The 13,512-nt window shown below is 46.9% G+C and overlaps 1 long non-coding RNA gene across 1 annotated transcript; it reads right to left on the bottom strand.

Moving 5' to 3' along the window:
- Window positions 1-4,307: 4,307 nt before the first annotated feature.
- Window positions 4,308-6,033, bottom strand: LOC128342749 (uncharacterized). Its single transcript, XR_008315148.1, has 2 exons — window positions 5,946-6,033; window positions 4,308-4,740 (listed from the first exon to the last, which is right to left on the bottom strand). It is a non-coding gene; the product is annotated as an uncharacterized LOC128342749 (long non-coding RNA).
- Window positions 6,034-13,512: the final 7,479 nt, after the last annotated feature.

The following is a 13,512-nucleotide window of genomic DNA, read 5'->3' as shown; positions in this document are numbered from 1 at the left end:
AGAGGGAGAGAGACAGGCCATTCTGTCACTCACATAGATCAGTACCTGAAATTTCAAGGCAGAAACACTTGCACTTGTGACTTGTTCCCTTAAATCCTTACATTTCTCCTGGAAAGTTTGTCAGAACTTATTATCATAGCATATATTTGGTGGTAGATATTTTAGAATTCATGTTTATGATGATTTTCATAAAGAGTGCTAAATTAAAAGCAAAACATGATATGACTATACAATAGGATAGTATCCAATCCTAAGGATACCCAATTTAACTGAAAAAGTCCCTCAGAGAATGATGGGAAATATAGATAATGTCATAGGAACATAGGAAACTGACATATACTGAGTCAGACCATTGGTCTATCTAGCTCAGTATTGTCTTCACAGACTGGCAGCGGCTTCTCGAAGGTTGCAGGCAGGAATCTCTCTCAGCCCTATCTTGGAGAAGCCAGGGAGGGAACTTGAAACCTTCTGCTCTTCCCAGAGTGGCTTCATCCCCTGAGGGGAATATCTTGCAGTGCTCACACATCAAGTCTCCCATTCAGATGCAACCAGGGCAGACCCTGCTTAGCTATGGGGACAAGTCATGCTTGCTACCACAAGACCAGCTCTCCTCTCTAATGTCATTTATCTTCATAAGGGTTCTCAAGTTTGGGTCCCCAGAAGTTGTTGGACTACAGCTTCCATCTTCCCCTGCCTCAGTGGCCAATTATCTGTAAGGCTAGTCAGAAATGTTGAATGTAACTGAAGGGATATTCAATCCGGCAAGGAGGTCCTCATGGACACCATCTTACTTATCTGGACATCTCATGAACAATTTTTTTTCCCTATAGAGGGAAACAGTGGATGCTTCCCACTGGGAAATCACCATAACAAAGCATGTATAGTACCAATAAGTCTTATTTGCTTTGTTACGGTGATTACTTTGTTGGTACTATACATGAGTTTAAACAACATCCTCATAAATTCAGTTACTCCTTTATCACAGAAAGATTGGATGTTTCCATAAGGTTTTCAAAGAAATTGTAAAGCAAACATGCAAAGTGATCCCAAAGTCTAATCAGATGCCCAATTATGTGTGTTGATCTAATGCCTGATTATGTGTGTTCAGATTCCACTAACATCACAAACTGTTATTTGTGCTTAAGGATCTGAGATTCAGAGTGCATTTATGGCACCAGTCCAGAAAGGGCAAATCTACAACTGAGCAAACATGTGCAATGAACAAGGATAGCCAATTGGGGGAGCCCAAATTTCTAACTTAAATAATAATTTACCCACTTAAATTTCCAACTTAAATCATAGTGGGATCAGTCCACCTATTGAGTTTTAATGTTTTTAGAGAATATGTTTTAAAAATCAACAGATGGACTGAGCTCCTTGAAATTCCACACATTTAATGCTATCATCATGTAGGAACTCCATATGAAATTTCAGGCCTTTCTGCCCAGCTATTCAGGAGGTATCAATATTTCTTAGTTTCCCATTGATTCCTATGGTGAAATTATCCAGTGGAGTCCCATGTTCAGTTCTTGCACACAGGTCCCTTCAGAGCTTTATAACACCTCCCTCCACCCCATCATTACTTTTTTTTTTTTTTGCTTCAGCCAGTACATTCAGTTTATTGAAACCCAAAACTGTTTCACCGCTCCAACCTGAGGCTTGGGGAGGCAGCTTGGGGAATTCAGATGCCACCAGTTCTGTCCTCTTTCTGGAACCAAAATAATAGAGAGGGCAGCCCAGACCTGCCCAGAAATATGCCTGCTCCATGCCTGCTGTGCTTCTTGATGGCTGCTTCTCTAATCACTTGCCCTGCCCCCTCTCTCCAATGTAATAAAGCAGTTGCCCAGCAACAAGGATGCCCCCGCGTCCCATCCCAAGCTTCCAAGCCTGTCAAATGAAAAAGTTGGGGGGATGTCCTCTTCTCACTGTGTCCCTTGTTCACCCCCTCCTGGCAATCAGAAGATAAAGGAGACAGGATGCAGAGACAAGCACTATGTCTTTCTGACTTGGCGGTCTGGAGTTTCCACTCAAGACTGGGCATTCTCTGTAGCTGCCCCGGGGCTCTGAAACACACTCTCTGTTGAAATAAGAGCATCTGATTCTCTGCTTGCTTTTAGGAAGATCCTCAAGACATTCTGGTTTTCCCAGGCTTTTAATTGAAATTGAAATGTTAATGTTTTTCCCCCTGGAATAAATGCCTGGCAGGGTCTGGTTTAAAAGGCAGCCCCACCCAGGAATTTTTGAATGGCACAGCATTATTCTTTGTACAATGAAGTTGGGAAAGGGGGGCAAACCTAGGTCCCTAGACTTACTCATGAGAAGAACCAGCCTGCAGGAGCAGCATTACCTCCAGTGAAAAGTAATATATGTGTTAAGGACGGATGCTGCTCTGAAGCATACTGCTCTGTCATGAGAGTGGAAGGACATGGCGATACCCATTCATGACTCAGGAGAAGAACCACCCAGGGGGACAGTGGGATCAGGAAGAATCACTAATAATGTGCACATGGTTGCTCAACACAAGCAAGCTGTGGGGACAGGCACTCCTGCAACTCCTCTCCCTGTCTTGGCAACTGCCACGAAGAAGCAGGCCCTCTGCCAGCCCATCTGCCCATTTGAACATATCCATCTTTCCCCCGCCCCTAGAACAGCGACTCCACTCTCCTGGGGTTGCTGATAACCAGGGCTCCCCTCTCTTGCAATTCCCTGCAGTGGCCGATCTGCATTTGCTGCAATGCAGGTCCAAAACCTGGAAATTTGAAAGAGAGTGAGGGTCTATTCCCTGTCCAGAAGTTTCCCAAGTCTGCCCACCCAGGACTGCATGGACCCATGGAGCTGCAAATTCCCCCTTGGGTGCATGAAAGGGTTGCCTGTAGAAGAGGGGGTCATTGTATAAAAGTTCTGTTATTAGCCAGAGAGAATGGGGGCTCTGCACAAGCAGGGGGCCTGTTATTTGGCTGGCCTACCTCATGAGAACACAGTCCGATGGAGGACTGAAGCTTACTGGGCCTCCTCAGTGGACTGGCTCTCGCGTGAGAGGGCTAATCCCCAGGTGGCAAGCTGGCACAGGGGAAGGAGTATGGTTTGGTATCCCTTGACTGCTTTGCTGGGGTCTGCCATCACAAGAGCATCCTTGGACAAAATGGGTCCTTTACCACCCTTCATATATATATATATTCCCTCCTAGGAAGTCATTATGATCCCTTTCCCAGAGTAAAATGAAAGTGGGGCGGGCGGCCCTGTATCCTCCCACTGGCAGCAATTGTGCTTGATGTGGGGATCTTATAAGTGCGGCAGTGCAACTGCTGTCTGAAGAAGGGTTTGCATGCCATTTAAAGGGATTTAAATGCCCTTTCCCTGCCAAGGGTGGGCGGTCCAGGCTGAAAAGGCACAATAGTGCTGGGCATGCCCCCCTGAAGATCTTGGCCTATGGCTGCCATGCTGCTTACATTCTGACACCTAGCCCACAGTCTCATGATGAGAGCACTACAGAGCTTGCTGGGATGCAGGGCCTCAGTGGACAAGGAAGAAGGAGTAGCTCCCCTACCCTGAAACCGGAGGTTGTTGGGCTGTGGTTGGACAAACATCTGTGATGTGATTCATGGATACAAAAATTTCCTGTGGGTTCAGCAAACTCCACTTTCATGTTACATGTGAATGAGGCCACTATAAACCCCTTTACCTTGAGTTAAAAGTTATGTTTGTGCTTTAGCGTGTATCCATGGATTGTGCTTTGGATTGTTAAAGCATCCTTTAAATGTTGCTATCCTGCCACCAACATTTCTATTCCTCATTTCCTTCTGGGTGTCTACATTCAAGGGAGGGCATTTGTTCCTTCAGATATTGGTCCCACAAAGGATTCCCCCCCCCTGCTGCTTAACTCTTATCTTGATCCCACCTAATTTTCCCTGGAAGATTCTATTAAATTATTTCCGCAAAATTATTTCCTAGAAATGTCTAGGGTTTCCTATTGTTCACACATCCTTTCAGGAGAAGACATTTATCTTTGAAGAGATAATGTCCTTTCCGAACTGACTGAAAAGATGTCACCTAAATCTGAGCTCAGAGTCTGGGGCAGTATCCACTACCAACTCTGACTGAAGCAATGCTTGAAATTTCCTCCTTCTTAATCACACTATCAAGTCATCGAAATCTCCAGGATTGCTTTAAGTAGTCACCTGAAGATTGGTGCCAGTTTGTGGAGCCTCCAGATCAGTTTTGGAGAGATGGCAACCCTAACCTTCTTTTCAGAGCATGAACAGAAGTCAAACAAGAATTTTACAAAACTTTAAACATGTTTGTCCTGATGACCTGTGAATGGAAATATATTTCATTGCAAATGCAGTCTGAGGATACAGGAGGTTGAAGAGCGGCTGAGCTTGGTTGTCCACACAAGGTTTGCAAAGGAGATAAAGCCAGAGCTCTCTTCTGGGACTGTAACAAGCAGGGGAGCTCATAGGGATAGATTTGGGAGGCAAAAGTAAGTCTACGGAAGAGCTTAATCCTGAAAGTGAGCCTTTGAGCTGCATGTCAAATTCTCTGCTCCACTGAGAAAAGCAGTTTATGTCACACATATCAGATGTAAAAATGCTGGCAAGTCCACAATGATCCAATTTGTTTTACTGACTAAGATTTTTCAAGATTCTCGCAGATAGCTAGGTGGTTCCGCTAAATGTCTTCCGGGGTGAAGAATGCAATCGGAGAGGATGGAGTGGCTAGGACTGGATGCAAGCACCGGGTCTGCAAAGGAGATAAGGCACATGAATGAAGTAGCTGCTTAAATGTCATCGCCAGTAAGCAACTGAAGTGTGACTGCTCTTTCAGTTTTTAACAGAGTTCTCTACACTGTGACCCATATGTTGCTCATGTTGCAATTGTTGGAATGTAGGTGGCCATTACCAGGACATCATGTAGTTTTCTCTATACAATATTTGCATCCTCCTTGTCTTGGCACTGTGCAAGATGCACCTGTTGTAAAGAATATTTATATGACATCTTTCAGTTTTTTAAAAGTTCTCAAAGCAGGTTACATAGTATCTGGACCTTATGCCACTGGCACAGCAAAATGAGGCTGATGCTGAGGGTGAGTAAGGGTTGCTGCAGATGCCCAACAGAGAGAGTCTACAGCTGCAGGCATGCAGCAGGATGGATAAGAGGGAGAAGGATCTTTGCCACCCACCAACAACTGCACAGCTGGCCAGCCAAGTGTCAGGAGCTGGAGTGAAGACTAAAAGGGAGTCATGAGACCAAATGCAATATCATCATGGTCAGCTTTCAGATTCCTACAAAATTGATGGCATGCACAGGGTTTAGGAAAGGAGCAGGGAGAGCTGATAACAAACAGCAGAGGAAGAACTTGAATGGGCTGACTGCCTTGGCTCCCAGCAAGCAGAAGGATTCATGGACTGCATGTAAAGAGGAGGAGGAGGAGGAGGAGGAGGAGGGTGACTAAAGCCCCCTTCCCTCCATACTTAGGAACTCTTAGGAGGAGACAAAGGCAGGGGCCTCCATGGAGATTTGACACGCAGAAAAATAAACAAATGGTTCCGTCCCAAAAGGACCAATAGACTAAAAAGAAATACAAGGTAGACTCTGGCAGCAGCCACTTGAACAGAGATTCTTAACCTAGGGAGAACCCAAGCTAATCTTAACCTGGGGTGCACAGACCCCCTGAGGGATCATAAGGAGGTCCAGGTGATCCATAGGAAATCTTTGCTGCACTGAATTTAATTTGCTTCCTGGTGAGCCGGAACGAAGTTCTTGAAAATAATTATCTGAGTACTTGTTTTTTCTCTAATCTTAACTGGAGCCTTATGGAAATATATTACATAAATAAGGTGGGCATGTGGGGTCCATAGGTACAAAAAAGGTTCAGAACCCCTGCACTAGAAAGACAGTGTGTTGGGGCTGAATAGAGAAAGTTGCTTTCCCCCTGTTAAACATACAAGAGTTACCACTTCAAAAGCTGCTTCTGCCCGGTTAGATGGGATGGTATCATTGGCAGCCACACTGAGGGCTCTGCTCAGGGGGAGGGGTGTGCACGGAACTGCCACTGGCAGTTCGATTCAAATTCGAATGAACTGCCGGTCTGTGAACCGGTTTTTTAGAACTGGCAGGGCAGTTCGGTTCGTGCACATGAACCGGGTCAAACCAGTTAGGCCTGGTTTCGGGTGGAAAGGGCAATCCAGTAAGAATTCCACTTTACAAGCATTGGGGTATCCCTAGCAACTAAATTAGGGCTGAAAAGAGTAGTGGGGGTGAGCAGGAGGTCACCTTACCCATGGCAGCTCCACAGTGGCAGTGGTGGTGGCAGCAGGCCAGCAGCGGCTCCTCTAGGCCCTCCAGCGCTCCCACCCCCATCAGCATGGGCTAGTTTGGGCCCGGTTCAAGCCTCTATGCTTATGTGGAGGTCATGCAAATTGCCTCCGTGCATGTATGGAGGCTTGAATTGATCCCAAGCTGACCCAAGCCAATGGGGAGGGAGCTCCAGCAGGGTCTAGAGGAGCCACTCCCTCCACTGCTGTGGAGCCACTGTGTGCAAGGTTGATGTGAATTCGGCTCTTCCCTGGGTCCACCTCTTAGTCAATCAAACAGACTCAGTGGGAATCATTTGGAGGCTTTATTGCAACTGCCGTTAGCAAGTTATTCAACGGGCTAATTGCTCTACATTGAATACAAATTGGTTACAGCTGAGGTTCTCTTTTATACAATCAACAAAATAGATACTGAGGCTCCCAGCCCAATACACATAACAAGCTGGTGATCTAACCCTTTCAAATGTGCATGCATAACTTGACTCTATTGTCCATCAGGTGATTCCCCCTTATTTGGTTAGATCCGGTCTTCCTTGCCTGGGAAGCTCAGTGCTAGCAGTTTTAATGATACTTTCTAACTAGAGAGAGGTAATGACGGTAATTGTTAAAGACAGTGTTGCGAATCATGTCCCTGAGCTTGGGCTTGGGTTACTTTAAGTTAGAATGAGGTTTTCTAAGTAAAATGGAGTTGCTTTGGTTTTCTAAACACATCAAGGTGACCTTCCACCCACCCACCCCACCACTCTTTTCAGCCCTAATTTAGTTCCTAGGGATCCCCTGGTGCTTACTGAATTCTCCTTTACAAGCATCTGAACTGGTCAAACCAAGGTTAGTAAAATTTCTGATAGCATGTGTGAGGAAAAGAGATTGCCTGTACTAATCCCTAGTGGGGAATGAACAAGCATTTAAGGGCTAGACCCGTGCTTGCTTCTTTAAAGGCAATGGCACATATCTGTCAAAGCCCATCCAGACTCTCACCCAGAGGAGGTCCTCAAGAAGGAAGATGAGGAGGAGGAGACAACCCTGACCAGAAAGCCCCCAAGCACCGATTTCCTGTAGCGCCTCCAACAGCCAGCACCTCAAAGGAGTCCAGAGTTGGAGTAATTGGTTGAGTCTGCTTTGGAGGAGGAAGAGGCCAGCTTAGGCACTGGTTTTGGGTCGGGGACAGCTTGAGATCCAGGAAGGACTGGGGCTCCTGGCTACTAAATAACTCCATCATTTGGCACTAACCTTTGCTGGGTCAACAGCTCCATCACTGAGCTGCTGTCTGCTGGACCCAGGAATGGACAATAACTTAAGATGTGTATGCTAAGCTTCATGCCAATAGTAGTACTGAGGGTTATGTATTATTTCTGTTTCATACTGAAGACTCGCATTCTCCTGACTTGCTTTTTGAGTTTTTCTTTTGTTTTGATACCACAGTGTAACCTTTCCTACAGATATTAGGTGCATCTGAAGATACATCCGAAGATGTTTCCTAGTCTTAAAAGAATAATATTTTGCCAGTTGAGCACTGTATATTTATCAGGTAAAGATCCCTAACTGTCTAGAGTTGCCCTTCAGTTTACTTCATGAAAACCGAGGAAAATGCTCACGAGTGTAAGGAGGGAACCCTATTGGAGAGGATTTGTATATTGCAAGGGCGACTGGGGCATGAAGTATGCATCATATGCAAGGCACCCTCCAATGTTGGAGAATGCCATGTTGCTAAAGGCCAGGCCATCCTGCATCATGTAGGTGTAGCACATTCCACACGTTTCACTCTTTTCACAACAGCATCTTTTTCTATTGAGGTGAATGGCAACCACTCACTTACATGGGAGAAAGTAAAAAAGGAGTGCATTCATGGACATTTGTGGTAAAACCTACACATCTTTCTCTGATGACTGCTCCCCACCCAGACACTGAGAAGCAAGTTTGCTCCAGTTGGACAGCCCTATCATGCTTCTTGGTCACACAAGGGTGTGACAGAATGTTGGAAACTGATTATTATATTATAAGGGCCACTCCCTAGCTCCAGCCTTGCCTGGACCCCACCAACCTCATTCTGATTATTACCACCCCGTGGACCTAAAACCAACCAATACCTTTATTTTGGTCTTTAACCAGCATAAGATCAACCATGACAACAGTGGTGTTAAAGACAGTCTATTCCTGTGGAGACAGTAATTGTAAAATTAATGCTAAAATCTTATTGTTGTCAAATTAAATCTGTGGTGTGTTATAAAATTAATTAAAATATTAGAATATTGTAAAGTCAGTGTGGAGAGGTTAAGAAGTTAAAGACTGTGAGCATAGAGCTAAGAAGCTATAAAATAGTTAGGATTGGAATTTAAATTTGATAAAATGAGAACTGTATAACTGGATAGCAGGGGCAGCAGTGCAGATATGAGCTGTGTCAGGCCTGATTAATCCTTGCTAGTGGTCAGATCCCGGTGAATTTTGTAAATTGCTGTGCAGAACTTGGCAACACCATGAGGCTATTCACACGATGGGACGAAATCGGGCTTGCCTCCGCCAGCCTGATTTTGTCCCATCGTGAGAACCACCAGGCTTGGCTGCGAGCCCGGTGGTTCTTAAGCGAGTCACCCACTTAAGTAGCCCTCCCCTAAGCCCGGGTTAGTGATGCGAGCGTTCCGCTAACCCGAGCTTCCCAATCATGAGTTGCCACGGCGCGGCTCTGTGGCGCAGCTACTCATGAGTAGACCTTCGGCCGGGAAGCTAAAAAACAGCTTCCCCACTCAGGGGTCTCTCCAGCATGCCCTGTGCCTTCGTGCAGGGCATGCTGGAGCTTCTGGGGGCCACGTGGCCCCCAAACTCCTCAACCCTGGCCGGCTCTGTGATGGAGCTGGCAATCGTGTGGGCAGCCACTGCGGCCACCCAGAGCAGACTGCTGCTCGTGAGCAGGGAGAGTGGGCTAAGCCGCTCTCCCCGCAAACCCCCTAGAGGCTCTTCTCACTAACCATGAGAAGAGCCTCTCTGTGTTATTAAAGGGATGCAGTTGGAGAGATGTAGGGAGAAGTAGAACTGGCTTGTGTAACCTGACAAACTTGTAAGCAGAGGGAGAATGAGGATGCTGCAGATGTATCTATAAAATAGGCCGGGTAGGAGGACATGCTCGGTGGTTTCAACTTTTCCAGTGTCACAATTTGTCCACACGTTCTGGGATGAGGATGTTCTTGACCTAAAATAATAATCTACCAGGAAACTCTATGAGCATAAGAGAAACAATATTACAGGGTGTCACAGAAACAAAGAATGGGGACTAAGAAAGAGAGTATCACAGAGTCTTCTTTCCAGTGAAGGAGGGGTGTAGGTGGTGGCTGTCTTCCATGCCTTCCTTTTCTGTGTCTGTATTGGCTGTATGGGCAGACATCCTGTTGGCGCCCAGTACTCGGGCAACCTTTTTTTTACAGAGACTGGTGCTGCATGTGGAAGTCGCCATTTCTGGGTGCTGACACATACACATCACTCCTGGCTGCTCTGAAAGGCCAGCAAGAACAAGAGGACATGGTAGAGTTCCCTTGCTCCTGTGTCATCTTACACACACATATGTTGATTGATGGTGAGAAAAGCAAAGAGAGCCACATCACAATGTCATGGTGTGGAGACTTGTTTTGAATTTATTTATTTATTTATTTATTTATTTATTTATTTATTTATTTATTTATTTATTATTAAAACTTTTATACCACCTTTCCAAAAGGCTCAGGGCGGTTTACATTAAATTGAATTGAGCTGGAACCGATGCTGGACTTGGAGCTACTGGGAGAAATATGGCTAAGCTAACACAGCGGGGTTTCCTCCTCTCTGTCGAGAACAATTGCCAGCAGACATCATTCACTGACAGAATTGACAGTTTCTGTTGGGTCTCTCAGTTTTCCCAGTAAAGGGAAGGGAAGGAGTAAAGTTATCATAGTAAAGTTACTATGGTCAAGTGCATGCATAGTCCCTTTGCACAGTCCATTTACTTCACTATTAAAGTGCCAGTGTTGCAGCAGAGCAGATTAAAGCTCAACTCAGGGAATTTAATACTGCAGACAGATCAATGACAAGAGGCTTATTTTTCTTCCAGGCCTCAAGCCTGAGGGGATTACTGCTTTGGGGAGTGTCACCTGCAGATTCATGGCTGACACACTTTCTGTGTGGGTACCCTCTCCAGGAGAAGGTACCCACACAGAATAAAATCCTTAAGGAAATTAAATCTTCCAGGCATGAGACACTGAACCTTACTTTAAGCATGGCCCTAGAAACTTATCAGTGGGGTTCTCCTCAGAAGGGAGGATGAATTGCAGCCACACTTTCTCTTGGAAGCTAAAGTGGAGTGCAGCACTATCTTTAGAGCTGCATGTAATTTAAAAGAGCAATGGGAAATTATATTGCCATGCATGTCCATCAACTTTTCATCCTATTACAAACATACTTCCCAGTTTTCTTCTCTCCGACTACCTGTACAAAGGCTATCACTTCTCCCAACAAAAGTTATAAGGCATATTTTACTGTGTGGAACAAAAATGAAAAAGGTCAGGTTAGTTTTAAACCCAACTAGTGCAAAAACAAAGATGGTTTCTTTCAACCCCATCCCACCTAGGGTTCCCAATCCTTCAGTTGCCTGGCCTGGAGTCTCCAGGAATTAGCATCAATCTCCAAATGACTTTTGAAAGCAGTCCTGACGATTTCAAAGGCTTCCTGTTGTGAAACATATTGAGGGATGGGGGAGGGGGATCTCTAGAAATGCTGGCTGTTTCTTTGCATCTTCTCTAATTCAACTCTACAGAATGGAATAGAACAGTATGGCAAAAGGTTTCACAGTCAGGGACAGCATAGCTCCAATTTTGAGGTGTTGGGCAACAAAGGATGGCTATTTCTGCTCTGCTTGTGAGCTTCATGTTCTTTCTCGGGGCATCTGGCTGGCCAGTTTTGGAAACAGAGTGCTGGGACTGGACGGGTAGGATTATATGGCTTGCTCCAGAATGGAGTACTTATGTTCATCCATCTACAAATTCTCTTCTCCCATCTATCAGCCTACATAATCCAAATTAAAGAATGCCCCCGCCAGAAGATGCCTACAGTACAGTTTCAGATGATGAATGCATACCAGCCAGCCAATCACATGCTATAGGGCAGGGATAGGCAACCTGAGGCACTCCAGCTGTCATTACGTATCTCATCATCCCTGTCCTGATGTCACAGGATTCACACAGCATGTAGGGTGTCCACGGAACCGCACAGCTGCGGTCCGGCACTGTGGAGGGGGTTCCTTTCAGGGCGGGGATGGTTTACTTACCCCTCCCGCCGCTTTGCCCCCTCCAGCGCTCGTATTTACTGTAGAAATTGGGGTGGCAGGATACCTCCCTGCCGCCCCTTGCCTCTCCACAATGCAAAAGGCTCCGGCAAGCCTTTCGCGCATGCGCACGTCGCACGCGAGCTTCACGATTCCCGACGCTGGAGGCCCGGTCTACCTGGCCTCGGCCCCTGCCGGCGGGTAGACCAGGCCTCCGGCGGCTGGAGGCCCAGTCTACCCGCCGGGACGAGGCCGGGTAGGAGGCCCGGTCTACCCGCCGGCAGGGGCCGAGGCCGGGTAGACTGGGCCTCCGGCGTCAGGGAGACGTGAAGCCCGCGCGCGACATGCGCATGCGCAAAAGGCTTGCCGGAGCCTTTTGCATTGCGGAGGGGCAAGGGGCGGCAGGGAGGTATCCTGCCACCCCAATTTCTACAGTAAATACGAGCTCTGGAGGGGGAAAAGCGGCGGGAGGGGTAAGTAAACCCTCCCCGCCCTTAAAGGAACCCCCTCCACCTGGACCAGACCGGCCAGGTCCGAACCGGTCTGGATGGTCCGGAGGCCTTTACAATGGCCTCCGGACCGGTCCAGACCCATCCCTAACAGCATGGCCAGGGACTCACAGTGGTAGAAGCACAGCAGGTGAAACTGGTGGAGTGGAGTCTGGCTAACAACAGAGCTGGAGGTTGCAAGACAGGGAGTCTAGGATGCCAAGTTTCTAGGATGCCATGTTTCCAAGGTCCTCAGAAGCAAGACAGTGCTGGAGTGTAGACTGGAAGAAGCACATTTACAAGGAGCACTGCACAGGAAGTGGCATACATAGCAGAGCTGCTGTTCCAGAAGCCATCTTGTGTTTCCAGAGGGGTTATAAGGGCATCAGCTGACAGATTTACTATAGATATTGTTCTGTGTATGGGGCATGCTTGTATATATTTGAATGTGTCTGTGTACTGGCTTGGGGATAGAGCTACTGGCCGAATTCGAACGTAACAGGAAACCAGAGGTGCCTTCAACTCCGGTTTCCTTAGCCATGTGTCCGAATTCGGGCAATTGGGTTTTACGGCAGAAAGGGACCCATGGTTTCCCTCTCCAAAATCCAATTTGAACCTTTGGTTCAGAGTGGAGTTTTGCTGCCATAAACTCAATTTCTGCAGTGCCATCATGACATCTGAACACTGGCACCACAGTTTAACCCTCACCCTGAGTTGAGGGAGAAAGATCCTCCTTCACTCTGGCTGCCAGGACTGTCCTGAAGGAAGCCCTGGCAGCCAGTTCCCCCTCTTCTCTGGAATCAGCGTGACTGCAGAGAGGCAACTCTCTGCATTTCATTGGAATGCATTTGGGAGAGCGGGGGAGGGGTGGGGAACCGTGGGTCAAATGTAACGGTTCGGCATTACATCTGAAGGTGGCCCTTGTGCTTGTTTGTCTCCCCCTCACTTGCTTATTTGTCTCTCCCTCTCTCTGCATAAGAGATGGTTAGCCTGTTTATTGTTTTCTTAGCCTGTGTTTTAGTTAGTAATAAATACCAAACTCTTATTTCTCAGTTAAAGTTGGCTTCCTGTTCAATTGCTTACAGTAGATAAGCAATTTCTCTGCGACAAGCAGGTCTTGCAACAAGGAGGTGACTTGTCTACTGGCAGCATTGAGTTATCAAGTGAGGACTCCTCCACTGTTCTTGCAAGGCAGCCCATTCCCGACAGTGCTGGGGTTCCTGAGGGCTTGGAAGCTCATCTCAGTCAGACTCCTGGAGGTCCATCAGAGGCCCAGAGGTGGTCAATAACCCCAGAAAGTGGAGGGCTATGGATCTTCAAGGTCCTGCATCTGTAGGGAGGGGAAGTTGATGGGGGTTTCTGTAGTTGCTGTTTCAACGGTGCTGGTGTCAGGGTCTTCCTTGGGGTCCCTGTTGTGGTACTCTCT

This window comes from Hemicordylus capensis, chromosome 2 (genome assembly GCF_027244095.1).
Source record: "Hemicordylus capensis ecotype Gifberg chromosome 2, rHemCap1.1.pri, whole genome shotgun sequence".
Classification (NCBI taxonomy): domain Eukaryota; kingdom Metazoa; phylum Chordata; class Lepidosauria; order Squamata; family Cordylidae; genus Hemicordylus; species Hemicordylus capensis.
The sequence above is the reverse complement of the archived record's forward strand: the minus strand, read 5'-3'. Positions and strand labels throughout refer to the sequence as shown.